Here is a 17,197-nt window from a genome sequence, read left to right as displayed (position 1 = left end):
TTCAGACCTGGGAAGGCAGGGGAGACGTCTCTGCCCCACCCACGGTCCCTCCGTCCGTCCGTCCGTCCGTAGCGTGGGTTAAACTGCTGGGATGCCAGCCTTTAGCCCCGCTACAGGCCACGGGTATCGAGCACGGGGAATCCAAATTCCAAACCTGACCTGAGCACACCTCTAGGGTGCCGGCTCGCCGATCTGGCTAAACACGGGGCCTGTCCCGGACCTGCGTCCTTTTTCTGTAACGTAGCATGGCCTCAGTCTGAAAACGGGACCCTGACTTTACCGTCGCACCGATCTCAGTAATTTCTGCCAGCAAACTGGGAAATGTGTCCAAGTCTCTCTCTCAGTCTCTCTCTCAGCCTCTCTCCATCTCTCTGCGTTCCCCGTCCCTCCCCCAAAGTTCCTTCCGCCATCTCTCCTCGCTCTGTCCATCCTCCTCCCTCCGGGCTGTCCCTGCGCTTCCCCCACCGTGCACCACCGAGCCCGCGGTGTGTGTGGTGTATGTGTGTGGGAGTGGGTTGATGTGCTGTGTGTGGGTGGCGGCGCCGGCGCCGTCACCATCATCATCGTTGTCTCCGTGTTCTCCCATTCCCCTTCACCAGAGACCACCGCAAATTCCCCTAGCGAAAGCCGCCCTCTCTCCCATCGGCATAAGCCCCTGTCCGTCCACACTCTCTCCTCCTCCCTCCCTGCTGGACTCTCCTCCAGCCATGCCTTCTCCACCGCCTCCTGATCCCGCCTCCCCTCTTCTGCCCGCCCCGCTGCGGCCGAACTCAAACTGCCTTTTACAACCCCACGCCCCTGCACGCCGCTGCCGCCGTGCGCACTGTGCCCCGTTCCGCTGCCGCGCAGTCCGTCCTTCCTCGCACTGCCACAGCCGCTAACGCCATAGCCGCCCCGACCCTGCCTTCATTCCCCAGTTGGCACACACGCATCCGTCCTCAGGCTCAACATTCCTTCTGTCCCTCCTTCGTTCTGCCCCGCCCCTGGGAGGTTGTGACTTTTAACCACGATTGAGAAGCAGCTGGTGTCCTCGACGACCACACTGCATCCATCAAAGAATTCCAGTGCCTCTCCCACGCCCACCCAGGCCACCTCTCCTGCGCTCTCCCCTCCCCTTACAGGCCTGCCTTAGTAACCTGTACCCCACGCAGTACCCTCTCTAAGTTCTAACTGCCCGCCTTCCACTGTGGGCTCCGCTGAATCTCTGCCCCCATGACTGCCAGCACTTTAAATTCACAGGTGGCCGGCCAGTTCCCTTTGTGAGAGGTTGCAGCTGGGCTCTCTTCAGACCCTTTTAACAAGCAGCTTCCTTCTCCCCTAGAGCCCAAATCCTGAGAACCTTAGCTCCAGAACAGCCTCTTCCATTTCTGCGCCCATTCTACCCCTGAGGGAAGCAGCGGGGACTGAGGGCATAGCTGAATCTATGCCCCCACTCTCTAAACCCGACCTTTAAGGTCTTTCTTAGTCCTCAAACCCAGGTCCGAGATCAAGTGAAAAATGGCCTTGAAAGTTCTTAATGCCCATGAGGAGCAGGCAGAATCTGAACAGGAAGCCCGCCTTAGACAGAAGGTGGACCTGCAGGCACGCCTGGTTGTGGCCCTGAGACCGATGGCAGCCGCCATGGCCCCAAGGGGGCTGTGAGCGGTGGGGGTGCAATGAAAGGAACGCCGCCACCGGAGAATGCTTCAAAAGTGGAAATGAAGGCCACTGGGCAATGCAGTGTCCCCAGCCCCGGGCTCCAGGCAAGCCCTGCCCAGCGTGCGGTCAAAATGGTCACTGGAAGAGTGACTGCCCTGGAAAAGTGGCGGGCCTTCTACGCCTCAGCGTGGGGGGGCCGCCCTTCCAGGCCATGACCACTGGCCATGTTAAAACTGGCTGAAGACTGAAGAAGCCCAGCCTCGATGACTCCAATCACCCTTGCTGAGCCTCAGGTCACAATGAAGGTAGTAGGTCACCTTCCCGGTTGACACGGGGGCTGCCTTCTCTGTCCTGCCCTCCTTTTTAGGGCCCCTTTATCCTTCCAAGATCTTGGTCATGGGTATTGATGGCAAATCCACCTGCCCTCTAGCCACCGGACCCCTTCCTTGCCTCCATCATAGCCCTATAACCCACTCGTTTTTAGTCCTGCCTTCATGCCCCGTGCCCCTGTTAGGACGAGATATCCTCACCATCCTAGCGGCCACTCTGCCCTCCAGCCTCCCTGCTCCTTCCACTCCTGGCCCCCTTTACAGGGACACCGATTCCCCACTGCCATGCGTCCCGTCATGGGGCCCAGTTGTCCCAGACCATAGTCAGCCTAGCTCAGTCTCCGCCTAGCTCAGTCTCTCAGTCTCCGCTGTGAATGCCTTATCTCTTTATCTCCTCCACACTGTCTCCTCCTTTGAACTGAAAACTGCTCTGATCTTGACCCATCCCTCTCCACCCTTCCCAAAGGAAAAATGCAGCAGTTTTAAAATCCAAGCGACTAGAGGCCTGGGAACAGGCTGCGCGACCTGCTCCCTCCCCCTCCCCGCCTTTTCTCCAGCCTCCAGGTCCCTGGCTTCCACTGCTCCTTCCATTTTCCCTTGGATAGCAGCGCATTCTAACATTTCCTCCCACTTTCACTGCAATACCTACCTCTCTCAGGCTCACCGAGTGCGTCCCACCATCCCTGAAGAAGATTCTCCGACACCATCCAGGACCAGATGACTCATCATTCCTCACAGGCTCTTACCTGGCAAGCGCCCCTCCAATTTTTCTCAGGTTTTTCATATTTTCAGGGGAAACAGATACGGAATGATGAGGGAGTCATCAATTCTACTGTCTGGGATGGGAAATCCTCTAGTGTCACTCTCTACTTACAAACCCTGGACCTACTCCTACGCCCACACTCATCAACACAACTTTCCATCTACTCTCTAACATCAATCCCTCCTCTACATCCTGCTGGATTCGTCTGTCACTGGCTCGAACCCTCATCATAGCCACTCAATTCCAACCTATTGGACCATGTAACTAAACTCTCTTTAGAAATTCGCAGCTCCTGGACCGGACCTCCTGCCCATGGCCTTGACCAGAAGTCCGGGCTACACCAAGGAGCCCCACTTTCCTGAGCCCTTTTGACCCTTCTTGCTCAACCACTGTCTCCTTACTGATCCCCCTCCCCTGGGTACGTATCTCCCATATCTGTCCTTAATCAGGCAATTGCTCCGAGAACACGAGAACAGGTTTCTGCCCAAGCCAGAGCCGACCGACCAGGACTCCCAGGACCCCCAGGACCAGCCCTTCACCCTGGTGACTCGGTCCTCCTTAAGAACCTACATCCACAAGCCTTGGAGCCTAGGTGGACGGGACGTCACACTGTAATCCTCACAGCCCCCACCGTGGCCAAGCTGCTTGGCGACCCCAGCTTGACGACCTGTCCTGGCACCGCCTCTCCAGAGACCTGTCCTGGCACCGCCTCTCCAGAGACCTGTCCTGGCACCGCCTCTCCAGACTCAAGAGGACCCCGGAGCAGCAACACTTCTATAAATGTGATGTATTGGGCCCCACTAACGTCTGCCTTAACCGCCCTCCCCTCCTCCTTCTCCTCCAGGCCCTGAGCAACCTACACACACCCCCACCCTCTTGTGTGGAGGTTCAAGGTCCCTGAAACCTACTACCAGAACGGCAAACAAGTCACCTGGCAGCGAAACCCAGACAGGTCTTTGCTGGCTGCCGTCCCACTCATGACTTCTTCAAGAACCCAAGGGAAAGGTGAATGTCAGCCTCCCGTGGCTGGCATTCCCCTTTGGGAACCCGAAACTCCAGAGCCCACCCTGCCCCCACAGATATGCTACCAGACCAGTAATCCGGTAACTGGGGGACAAGTCATTTAGAACTGTACCTGAAACCACACCGCATCCAGTCTCACCAAGGCCAGCCCAGGTACCTTCTTTTGGTGCAACGGCACCTTAAGCAACTGCATGAACTCCTCTGACCCTGGGCCTTGCTTCATGGTCACGGTAGTTCCAAACGAACTAACCTTGTATGGAGAGTCGGAGCTCGCCTGGCTGCTCCCTCCATCCCACCCCCGGACCCGCCGGGCTGTCTTCCTCCCGGTCATGTTAGGGGTGAGTATCACTGCCTCAGTAGGCCTCACGGGAGGGGGGGGGGGGGGGGGCCTCGGGAACAGTCTGGTCATTGCTCAGGACTTTAATGACAAGCTCCAGTTAGCCCTGGAGTCTACTACTGTCTCTTTTAGCCTCCCTACAGCAGCAAGTGACATCAGTAGCCCAAGTAGCCCTACAGAACCAGCGCGCCTTAGACCTTCTGACTGCAGAAAGAGGAGGAACCTGCATATTCCTTCAGGAAGAATGCTGTTAACTACATCGAGTCCGGAGTAGTGGAGCAAAACGTACAGACCCTGACTAAGCTGAATGAAGAACTACATGCACGACACTTCCAGGACAACTCTCCTTCTGGCTGGTTCCAAAGCCCCTTAGCTACCTGGGTCCTACCCATGATAGGGCCCCTGATTCTCATCTGTGTCTTTTTTCTCCTAGCCCCCTGCCTCCTCAAGTTCATCTGCTCCCGGATCGCGGAGATGTCACGGGTGACTGTGAATCAGCTCCTGCTCCATCCCCACACTCGGCTCCCCTCCGACCTGCCTCTGCCTAACCCTGGCCTTTAACCACCACCTCCCCTCGTCGTCCATGTTCAGCTGGAAGCAGCTAGAAAGAGTCGCCGTCCCTTATCACCAAAAGGCCGGGATGTTAGGTCGGAGAGAGCCCAGGATCGGATACATGCAGACATGTGATGAGACAATGGACTCCCCCTGGAATTTCTCACAGATCAACATGCCAGACACAGATACCGGCTTCTTCTCCCTGAATCCACATACCCCCACACAGATACTGACTCATTCCTGAATACCTTGCTGACCCCCCTGCAGCTGAAGCCTCCTCAACTGAATACCTCAGCTCATGTCCCCGCCCCTCACCCAACCGCAGTATAAAAAAAGCGCCCCCCTCCATGTTGGCGTGAATCCACGTGCCCTGTCTTTGGGGGTACGTGGGTCTCCCGGGGACACAGAATAAACCTTTTCCTTTCCTTTCTTTTCTGATTCACTGGACTCTCTATTTCTTGCGCCGCCTCCTGAGCCACCTAACCTAACAATAATATCACCTTACAATTTTCAAAGGGCTTCCACCAACAGTGACCTGTTCTTGGTACGAATTATACTTCTCTTTGCTGCTTTCGTTTTTTTTTAAATTTCTGTGGGACGGTTACTAACAGGTCACTTCTCCATTCATCAGAGATGGATGTTACACATTGCACTATTTCCTCATCAAGCCCTGCAGACTTGCCCTGCTTGTTTCTAAGTGGGAGAGGAAATTAAGTGCATAGAACTTTATTCATTGTTTACACTTAAAATATAATTTTTGGGATACACCATGAGTAGGTTTAATCTTCCCAACTTGTAGAAGAGGATACTGAAGCCCAGAGGGGTTAAGTGTCTCGCCTGCGGTCACAGCTAACAAGTGCAAGATCATGGACTAGGACTTGGCTCTTCTGGCTCCAGTCTGAAGCTCTCTCCATAATACCCAGCTTGCTCCTATCTGAAGTAGAGGTGTCAGCAATTCCAAATTAGAAAAGGGGCTACTAAAAGGGTCCAAGGAGGAGTACCCCCATGATCCCTGCACAAAGCAAGCCCCTTTCCTCCCCAATCATTTGCTGAGTCCCCACAGGGATGAATAAGCCCCAATGTGCCAGCTGGTCTCATGCTTTGAGAGGAACCTGAAAAGACTAAAGCAGTAACTCAAAATGCCTGAATACACCTATTAAGTGCAAGATGCTCGGCTAGGTGCTGAGAGATAAAGATGTAAAAGACAATGGTTTCTGCCTTCAAAGAGCTGGCAATTTAGTGTGTGTTTTTTTAAAGTCACATGAATAAATACTTAACACTTGATCATTTAAAACAAAAACATAATAAAAGAGTGAATTTTGCAGTAATCCCCACTGTACCCATTTGCTGAGGGCCGAATACGTAGCAGTCACTTATAGGTACTATGCCAGGTAACATGCATTAAGAATGCATTATCTGTTTTACAGATGAGCAAACTGTGTTGCTCAATGAATACTCAAAATTCGTGTAAATGCCACTTTCAGATTCTGTGACAATGAGACCCCTCCAGGCCCAGCCTAAAGTTCTAAGCCACAGATAAATCTCCCTTTTACCAATTTAAAACAGGACAGACACCTCTCATACCATCAAAAAAGATAAGGGAAGGAGAGGAAAGAGAGGAAGGGGAGGAAGGGGAGAAGGGTGTACAGGCAGTCCTCGGGTTACGCAGGACTCCAAGTATGTCATTTCGTGGTTACGTCGCCATCTCCCATTTATGTCAAAAAAAAAAAGTTCTGTCATTTTGACGTATGTACATATGTGCTTTATGTTTTTTATTATTTATTTACCACATGTAAAGGTCAGGAATTGTTATCTTTCTTTTAAATTTTTTTTAGTTTCACTTCATTCCTGCTGTGTATGTGCTCCATGTGAGTGACGTAGGTGGGTTCCGACTTACAGCGAAAATCATGTTACACTGCACCGTAGGAACGGATCTCCGACGTAACCCAAGGACCTACTGGACACTGCCTAGCTGAAGAACCCTTCAACAGGAGACATTAAAAGAAGTAGCCAATTGGGTTTATGACATAATCTGTCACATCTTGGCCAATAAAACACACTAATAAAAGTCTGCAAATAAAAGCAGTTTATTAGGTGAGCCATTTTATATTCACGAGCTTTTAATTGACAAGTGTGAGATTTCCACTCAGTTACCCTCATAAACTCAATGAATCTAGGCATCCTTGTCTGACCAGGATAGGACATAAAACAGTGACATGGAGGCCGAAGCTCATGCTCTGTAATTTGTCAGACCTGACTCAATCCAGAGCTCCATGTCCTACTGGGTAAAACGAGGACAATGCCAGCTGCCACAGAGGTGACCACAGGACCCCAGGACCCGGTATCTTTAAGATATCTGCACAGGACAATAGGGATGAGTAAGCCCCACTGGACAATAGGGATGAGTAAGCCCCACTGTGCTTATCCTTGGAGAGTGATCAGAAAAGGGGATAAGGACAGTTCAGAACCTTGGCCAGAAAAATGGAAATATGCACAGAAATGTGTTTCATTTTTATTCAGGGTTCTTAGTCTTCATTGTGCATTGCATAGGAAACCTTTTAAAAATGCTGATGCCAGCCCTAGCTGGTGTGGCTTAGTGGATAGAGCATTAGCCTGCGGACTGAAGGGTCCTGGGTTCAATTACAGTCAAGGGCACATGCCTGGGTTGCGGGCTGGATCCCCATAGGGGGCATATAGGAGGCAGCTGATCAGATTCTCTCTCATTGATGTTTCTCTCTCTCCCTCTCCCTTCCTCTCTGAAATCAATAAAAATATATTTTTTAAAAATGAAATAAATAAATAAATACTGATGCCGGCACTCTACTCCCAGAGATGATTCAAACTGGTGTATGAAGGAATCAGGCGCTCGAATTTTAGGGCAGCCCAAGTAAAATTCAATCATAGTGAAGGCTGAGAAACTTCTGTGTATTAACTAATTAGAACTTAAGACAAAATAGAGCTAGCAAGCTTATAAGAAATCATACCCGTCAATTGCTTGAAGGAGGCAGTTTGTGAGTATATTTAGGAAAGACGGCACCAAGAGCCAGCTTGTGTTCATTAAGAGGAAATCATGCCAAACTGACCTCAATTTTTTTTGTAGAGTTTCAGAATGACTGCCCAATAGATACAAACACCTCTGGACTCCCATAAGACAGATGGCACGACCTCTCCCAACACCTGTAGACAAATTAATCTACTGCCCACTGGGTTCATTAGCAGATCAGCCACAACTTAGAAGACAGCTCCAGGACCTGCCCTTCCTAGTGGCCAGACTACAAAAGCACTCAAATAACTTTCAATAGGCAACAATGAGACGCTAAACTTTGACATCAACAAAATGAACTTAAATAGGGAAAAAAGAGTAGTTTGGGGATACACCCCACACACAGTGAGGTCAGTTGACTGTGTGTCCAAAATATCTCCACTGTACACATGGCTGCTGATGCCCAAATTTTATTTCCAGCGCAGACTTCTTGCCTGCCGATTCATGACCAATTGCCTACTCAACCTCTTCCCTTGAATGTGTAGCAGGCATCTCAAACTCAATGTGGTCAAAACCAAACTCCTGGACTTCTCCAACCCGTTCCTCCTACAGGCTTCAGCATCTCATCTAACAGTGACTCCCTCCTTCCCGGGGTTTGCTCAGGCCAAACCCATGGAGACAACTTGGACTCTCTTCTCAAGTCCCACACTCTGTCTAGCACCAAAGACGCTCAGCTTCACCTTCAAATAAGCTCTTCTTCTCTATATCCTATTACTCACCACTGCCCTCCTACCATCCTGGTCAAAGCCACTATCATCAGTTGCCTGAACTGCTGTGAAATCTCCTGCCAGTCTCCCTGCATCTATGTGCTCATGATTTTCCTTACTTTAGTCCAGTCTCCATATAGCTACCAGACTGATCTTACTAAATCCTTAGCAGACTATGTTACCTCTCTTCTGAAAAGTGGTCCCACTTGGCCAACAAGGTCCTCAAAATCTCTTCTTGCATTGGCCATCCCCCCACCTTCTTGCTCACCTTCTCTGTGAAGCTCTCGCTGGCCACCCTGCCTACAACTGCCATCTCCCTTCCCAGTACATACACTCACTCCTCACCCTTTCCCTGCCTTATTTCTTCTCCTTATAACTCATAACTGACATACTACAATTTACCTATTCATTTTATTTAGTGTTTCTTTTAATATATTTTTATTGATTTCAGAGAGGAAGGGAGAGGGAGAAATATAGACACATCAATGAGAATCACTGATCAGCTGCTTCCCACACGCCCCCTACTGGGGATCTAGCCAAAACCTGGGCATGTGCCTTGATTGGGAATCAAACCGTGACCTCCTGGTTCATGGGTCAACACTCAACCATTGAGCCACGCTGGCCAGGCTTGTTTAATGTTTCTTCACTAGAACAGCGGTCACCAACCTTTCGGACCTCGCGGACCACCAATGGTCCACAGACCACTGGTTGGCGACCGCTGCACTAGAATTTAAGTCCCATGAAAGGAGGGACTGAATGGGTTAAGGCTGCCTGTCACCACTTGAGCCAATTAAGCAGAGACAGGGTTGAATCATATATGAGCATTTTATTTTCCAGTATTGCCCGCAATATGAGAAAGCAGCAGGTCATCCACAAAAATCTCTCTGCAACCCCCCGCACCCCATTAAGCCAGCTGCTTATATTGGGTAGGATAAAGATTACATGGGAAGCCCTGGCTGGTTTGGCACAGTAGATAGAGTGTCAGCCTGGGGACTGAAGGGTCCCGGGTTCGATTCCGGTCAAGGGCATGTACCTTGGTTGCAGGAGGCAACAAAGTGATGTTTCTCTGTCTCTCCCTCTCCTACTCTCTCTAAAAAAATCAATGGAAAAATATCCTTGAATAAGGATTAACTAAAAAATAAAGCTTTAAAAAAGAAAGATTACATGGGGGAAAAGGCAAAAGGAATAAGAATGGGTATGCAAAATGGGTACTGCAGGCACGGGGAAGTAGGCAATGTGGGCTGAGGTGGACTCCATTGTTTGGGCAAACAGGTTGTTAATCTTTCCATGATAACAGGCAGTTAGTTCTCAATGAGAGTGGACCTCATTCAAGGTTGACTCCCAGGTCCAAGGTTGACTCCCAGGTCCCAGGGCACACAAATCCCAGCCAGGTTAGAATGTAATAAGAACAAAACAATCAAGGTTAACGGAGCACCATTACTATTTCTTTTAATATAGCTAGTCCCCAGTATTCTACTTCTACCCCTAACATAATGGCCCTGAAAAGGCAGAACAGTTACAAGATCTGCCTCACCTCATCAGAAAGGTCCAATTGTGTGAGGAATGATGGAAGATGAGGCTCGGAGAGCAAATTCTGCAGGATCCTGAATGCCGCTTAGAGATTTACTCTTGAGTGTAGCAAGAAGTTTTTAAGCAGGAGGATGGCACGGACTTTTAAGAGAAAGACCGGTAGCAGTAAGACCCACTGAAAGGAAGGGAATCCAACAGGGTAAGCGGAGGTGGGAGCAGGGGCATGTTTGAAGTTGAATCAATAGGATTTGATGTCAGCAGATGAGGGTGAAGAGGAACTGACAGGTTCACATCCTAAGAACTGGGTGGATAGTGATGCTAAAATCCCACAAGGCAATTCAGAAGGCAGCATAATAAACACAGGAAAGCATTCTTCAGATGCATGCAAAGAGCATATCCATTCACTGACATGACTTTTAAATGTCTCCTGGATAAAAGTCAGCATATTCACTTTTTTGTTCGATCAACCAGCATTTACACTGCTGGCTTCCATGTGTGCTCAGGATATGCGTGGAATCCCAGCCGGACCTTGTGATTGCCTAAGTATGTGGCTCCTGACTACTTGCCCAGCCTCTCTAGACCTGGATTTCCTCATTTATGAACTAAGTATTTCACAAGATGCCTGGCTCATAAGATTGCTTGAGGATTCACTGAGACAATAAATGTAAAACAGTGAGCAAATTTCTGAGCCCAGAGGAAACATTATTCAAAAGATGTTAATGATTATCAGCATTGTTATCTAAACAGATCCATCTCTGAGGACTACCTGTCAGCCTAAGTGCCCTTAAGTAACTTACAACACAGATTCCACACATCCCACCCAGACCTGCCACAACCAGGATGATCTGGGGGGGATGGAAACAGGTCTGCGCCTGCATTAACACTTGGAGTGCGGGAAACGAGTTAAGTTGGCTCGCGTGAATTGCGCGTACTCCGCGGGAGCCGTCTTTAACTCGGTTCATATAGATTTGCGGTGGAGTGCGGGAAACGTGTAAACTCGGGCCGATTGTAACTGCGTATTACCAAATATTTGTTTGTAATCCACCCTTTTGGTGGATGGAACAAAACCAAAAGACAGAGCCATCTTATATTTTGGCGGGAAATTCACCCGCACTCCAAGTGTTAACAGCATCAGAGAATACTGCTGAAGTAGATAAACATGAGTTTTAATATCTGAAGAAAATATTAAGCTTAACCTCAGTTGACTTCCATTTTCAGTTATTTCTACGTAGGTACATAATACAGGTATACCCAGAGACACTACCGGTTTGGTTCCAAACCGCTATGATAGTGAGCCATAATCTTTTTTGTTGGCAGAGGGTCTTGTCTTCAATTTATTAAAAAAAAATGCAACATCTGGGAAGCGCAATAAAGGGAAGCTCAAAAAAACAACAACACAGGGTACACCTATACCGATAAAGAGAGCTCATAAGGATTAATCTTTAAATGGATCTAACACTTATCTTCCTGTCTTCAGATAACCCCGGGGCCATACGAGGCCTTCACTCTGGGCTGGAGTTAATTTACGATCACCTCCATTCTTCCAATTTTAAGGCTCAGAGATCACTTGCACGTAGCCACACAGAATTAGCAGCACTGAAGATAAGACCTGAATCCAACCTGTTCCAAAGCCCAGACTTTCTCACTGCCTCTACTGGCATCTACCTCTAAGCCAGCGGTTCTCAACCTGTGGGTCACGACCCCTTTGGGGGTCGAATGACCTTTTCACAGGGGTCGCCTAAGACCATTGGAAAACACATATATAATTACATATTGTTTTTGTGATTAATCACTATGCTTTAATTATGTTCAATTTGTAACAATGAAATTGGGGGTCACCACAACATGAGGAACTGTATCAAAGGGTCGTGACATTAGGAAGGTTGAGAACCACTGCTCTAAGCTATTCACCAATACAATGACACAAAATATCTGCAGGGGCTTGGAGCTCACACGAAGAGGAAACCCACAAAAGCATCCTCCTGATAAAAGGGACAGCGTTCTCAGGTCCCACTGAAAAGTGGCAGGTGTGACTTAGGATGAAGGCTCAAAGACATACACACACACACACACACACACACACACACACACACACACAGAATAGCCCTAGCTGGTTTGGTTCAGTGGATAGAGCGTTGGCCTGAGGACTGAAAGGTTCTGGATTCGAGTCTGGTCAAGGGCACATGCCTGGGTTGCAGATTTGATCCCCAGTGGGGGGTGTGCAAGAGGCAACCAATCAATGATTCGCTCTCATCATTGATGTTTCTATCTCTCTGTCCCTCTCCCGTCTTCTCTGAAATCAATAAAAATATTTTAAAAAAAGAAAGAAAAAAAAGAATAAACCACAGGCCCTAGCTGGTTTGGCCAGTGGATAGAGCATCGGCCTGCGGACCAAAGGGTCACAGTTCAATTCCCGTCAAGGACACACACCTCGGTTGCAGGCTCCTCCCTGGCCTGGGCTCTGGTCAGGGTACTGTGGGAGACAACCAATCCATGTGTTTCTCTCACATTGATTTCTGTCTTTTCCTCTCTCTTCCACTCTCTCTAAAAATCAAGGGAAAAATATCATCGGGTGAGGACTTTAAAAAAAAAGAAGAAACCATAGGAGCCCGACTGGCATTGCTCATTGCTCAGTGGTTGAGCGTCGACCTATGAACCAGGAGGTCACCAGTTTGATTCCCAGTCAGGGCACATGCAGGCTCAACCCCAGTAGGGGTTATGCAGGAGGCAGCCGGTCAATGATTCTCTCTCATCATTGATGTTCCTATCTTTCCCTCTCCCTTCCTCTCTGAAATCAATAAAAACATATCTGATTTTTTTAAAAAAGAATAACCCATAGGAGATACTTATAAAATTTGTTACGCTGTTTATATCACTGCAGGGACTTAGTAGGGACTTAGTAGTAAATTTCAGTACACCTTTGGGATGTTCTACCTCTTGTTTGCCAAAACTCATCAAATTAAACCTTAAGAAAGGGGAACAGGCTAAGGCCAGAGAACGAGCCCTGGAAAGTTCCCCCAGCCTCCATCTACCTTTGGATTTCCAACTGTTCATAAAGAGCAAGATTAACATAAGAGGTATTCTGAAAATGGTGCAAAAATCCTAGTTTAAAATTAAACATTTCTCTGCATTCACAATCAATAGATAGAGGGCTGAATACAACCAACCTCTCTAAGCCACCCTAGCACTCAGCCATTTGCATTGCTCCCTCATGTCATCAGCTTTCTCTGAGAAGAGTCTCCAGAGAGTGTGTCCTGACTCCAGCGGCCGTCTCCACAGCAGCATTCGCTTTCCTGAGCCAGCTTCAGGGGAGGGAGCATTTAACCACTCTGGTTTGCCCGAGGCATCTGGCCCAAGCCCTCCGAAACCCCCATCTCTGGGAACAGGTCCTGCCTTGCTACTCCCAACCTGCTGACCTCTGGGATAAGGGTGGACAGAAAAATACAGAGCACAGAGCACGCACACACTCACGCACAGGTTGCCCAGTAGGAGAGAGGGCTATCGCCAGGGAGTCTCAGGGGAATGGGCAATCTAGTGCCCAGCTAGACACAATTCACAAGCGTTGCCACTTATTTCCAATAATAGGGAAGAGGAAGAACTAGTCAGTAAACCATGATGGGAAAATGAGCTGTTTTCGGGGGAAGGAGAGCGGGGCCTATCTCATATCAAACAGTAAAAGAAGTTCCAGGTGCCTCTATTGTTAGAAATGATGCAAGAAAACTAAAAATGCTCATGGAGATTTAGACGGTGCTGAGATTTTTAAGAACATTACAAAAGCTTAGTTTAATGAATGGTATATAAATATTAACATATCTGAACTAAATTAAGAGACAAATGAAAATCTGAAAAAAAATATTATAAGCCCTATCACAAGTTATGCCAAAACATAAGTGCCTTATAGGAAAAAAATCTGTTCATAGACAATTGAAAGAAACACGGATAAATGGGTCAACAGACATAAAAAAAGTTCCACCACTATAATTCAAATAAATTCACATTAAAACTAGTATTTTTAACCTTTCTACCTAGAAAAATAATTTGTGTATTCAAAGTTGACAATGAGTGGTTTAAGCACATTGATAAGTTGGTCAAATCCTGTTAGAAAACAATTTGGCTTTCCACCAGTTGCTCTACTTTTAAAAATATAGAAAAAAGGAAAGATGCACGAAAAATATGAACATGGATGTACATTACATCATCATACACAGAAACAAACTGTGTTCAACCAAAAGTGAAAGACTGCATAAACTACAAACTTTAAATAGCATATTTTGAAGATGAATGCCATAAAGAAATGTTAACCATAGGAAATTAAGGGATCAGGATCAAAACCAGTTTTACAGAAAAGATGTGTGCACCCACAGGTGTGCTTAAAGAGGTTTAAAGAGAAGACTTAAGAGACCGCCAAAACATCAGCACCTGTACTAGGCTAAATAGAAATAAGTCATCCTTTCCCTTTCTTCTTTTTCTATAGTTTGGAATTTTTGTTGTTGTTACCTTCTAGTAGGTTTTTTGGAATTTCTTGCAGAAATAGAAAAACATACATTCTTTTAGAAAATCCACAATTACCAACAGCCAATAATGTACAATTCCTCTTAGATCCCAAGCCCAAATGTGCTGTGAAAACACCAAAACCCTGGTAAAGTCATCTGCATAAAAGTCAGTGAGCTCCTTATTGGTATCTTTAAGATAAGTAGCTGCAAGTTTACAAGTTTAGAAAGCAGGTGAAATTGGAGAAGCTGAAAACTTGGTTGTTGTTCTCTTCAAGGTGGGCCTTGTCTCCAGGCAGCACTTCCTCCTGGCTGGGCTCATTTCAGCTTTCACGCCTGCAGCCAGAGGGGCACACAAGAAAATCACTAAGGTGCCCCAGACTTTAAAATTCCTCAAACTGCAGAAGGTAAATCAAGACACGATGGCCACTGTGGTCAACAATTGACTTCACAAACACCTGCCCTTTTTTAAACTATAATACTGGAATGACAATGGAGGAGTGGCTTAAAACAGAGAGTCAGTCTCAACTTTCCATGAGAATTACCTGGGGTGCTAGTTTAGGTAAACGCTAACCCCAGAGTTTCCAATTTTACAGAATTGCTGTGGAATGGGTGCTGGAGAACTTGCATTTCTAACAAAGCTCCCTGGTGATGTGCATGAGGCAGAGGTGGATGCCATACTCTGAGAACAGTTGCCCTAAAGGAAGGTAACAGATGTTTCCTGTGGCCCAACCACCTCACAACTCCAGTCTGTAAGAACAACAGTGAGTTTAGAATGGCCTTCTCCATGGATTTAAGAGCCAACAGAAGTGGCTCAGCACAGCGGTTTGGAACACAGGCCAGGACACCAGACTGCCTGGTTTGGGATGCTGCTCCACCACGTACTAGCTATGTGATCCTGGGCAACTTACTCAACCTCTCTGCTTCAGTGCCTTCAGGGGGAAAACAGATAATTGCTCCTTCCCCTCCAGGAGGGAAACCAGAAATGGATGCCTACTCAAGTCATTCATGAGAAGTCCTCACCACCTTCCCATTTCCACGTACAAACATTTCCAAAATCCACAAATAGGAAGTGCTTCCACAGCGCCTTGCCCTGCCTGAAGTTACGGAGATGTTTGCCTCCTTCATTATAATTTATAATAAGCAGACATAGCCTTCTTCCCCTTTCATGTAGAGAAGGGCACCAAACAGCCAAGGTCTGTTCCACACATGCTGAATACACCGCAATCAAAGCCCGTGCAGGAGGATCCCCTTGGAATCTCTTAGAATATGTGGGAAAGGTGAAAGGAGGGTTAGGGTCGAGAAACAAAAGATCTAACCATCAACCAAATGTGATTCAAGTCCAAGGGTTCAGGGCCCACCTCCTTCCTAGTACCAGCTCCTAGATATAAAACTTAAAGAGCATCACCTCTGTGGGCCGACTTTCACCGATGTGTTTCCACCCAGCTCAAGGGCCTTTCAGTGGTTTTAGGACCATAGGAGTCCCGGGAAGAACTACCTGCATCAATACCCTGAATTGCTTCCCTAGAGGCTAGAGATCCCTATAAAACCTACCCCTTTGTAGACCTCAAAGGTGCAAGTGGATATATTCGCAATAGGAAAGGGGCTGGTCAAGGACGTGCTCCAGTCATGGCTGTGTGTCCCAGGCAAAAGAAAGCCGCGTTCAAGTGTCTCCATTCATGAAATAAATAATAAAGCGTTCTTAACCCACAGGAAATTTGCCACAACTAGGTACTAGGACACCCAGTGTGAAACAGACATGAAGAAAGAGCGAGGGGAAGAGACAGACACGGTCCAGGACACAGAGGGAGCCGCTGGAGTTGGAACTCGGCGGCACGTAAGGAATATCGGAAGAGGTGGGGACACTGTTGGGAGATGGCAATGGTCCAGGGCACTAAATTGGCTTCGGCTGCAGGGAGACCAAGCAAGCTATTCATAAGCTGCTGGCTTAGAAAGAAAGAAAAGGGTGCAGCTTTCGTTCAGAAGTGCAAATCCCTGAGCCTCAGGGGGGAAGCCGAGTACGGTGGGCGGGTTGGAGAGATCCAGTCTGTTCTCCCGCGGGGCTACCTCCTCCTCCCCGGCGAGCGGCGCGGCAGGGAGCCCCAGCGGCCCCGCCAGCAGGGCTCCCGGTCCCCCTCCGGGGCCTGCTCCCGCCCGCCCCGCTCGCCGGGGTGCCGGCGGGGAGCACGCGGCCGGCGTGGGGCGGCCCCGATCGCAGCCAGAAGGAAAGCGCTCCCTGGTTCAGACCGCGTCCCCACCCCCAAAGCCGGGCGCACGCGGCGGCGGGATGACAGGCGCGGGGGGGTGCTCACCAGAAGAACACGCGCGAGCAGAGGTTGGCGTTCTGCAGCGGGTTGGGCTTCACCTCCGTGTACACCGGCAACATCTTGGCGGCCGCGCGGCCGCGAGCCGGGTGGCGCTGCTCCGGCGGCGGTGTGTCCCCGCTGCTCCCCGAGCCGCCGGCAGGGATGCTGGAGCTCCGGCCGCCTCTCCGGTCCGCTCGGCTGGAGCCGCGAAATCACCCGCTTCCGGGAGGAGAGCCCGGCGGCCCGCCCCGTCCCCGCCTCCAGCGCCCAGGCCGCGCCGGGGCCGCTGCTGTGGCTGCCGCTGCGGCTGCCGCTGCCGCTGCCGCCAACGCCCCCGCCTGGAGCCGGGAGTCGGGAGCCGCGAGGCAAAGGGTCCACGCGAGGAGCGGGAGGCCGGGCCCACGCTGCCGGGCCACGCGCTGATGCGAGGCGAGGCCCGGGCGCTGTTGGATGGAGACGGTAGAGGGACCACGGGC

The 17,197-nt window shown here is 49.2% G+C and overlaps 1 protein-coding gene across 1 annotated transcript in view; it reads right to left on the bottom strand.

The window, feature by feature from the left end:
- Positions 1 to 16,909, bottom strand: part of ABCC4 (ATP binding cassette subfamily C member 4) — a 235,906-nt gene extending 218,997 nt beyond the window's left edge. The window contains exon 1 of the mRNA XM_023754706.1: positions 16,724 to 16,909. The gene's annotated coding sequence lies outside the window, so the exon portion shown is untranslated. The remainder of the gene's footprint in view (positions 1 to 16,723) is intronic.
- Between the last annotated feature and the right edge of the window lie 288 nt (positions 16,910 to 17,197).

Source organism: Myotis lucifugus, unplaced genomic scaffold (genome assembly GCF_000147115.1).
Source record: "Myotis lucifugus unplaced genomic scaffold, Myoluc2.0 scaffold_64, whole genome shotgun sequence".
NCBI classification, from domain to species: domain Eukaryota; kingdom Metazoa; phylum Chordata; class Mammalia; order Chiroptera; family Vespertilionidae; genus Myotis; species Myotis lucifugus.
Note: the sequence above shows the minus strand (reverse complement) of the source record. Positions and strands in the feature narration are given on the sequence as shown.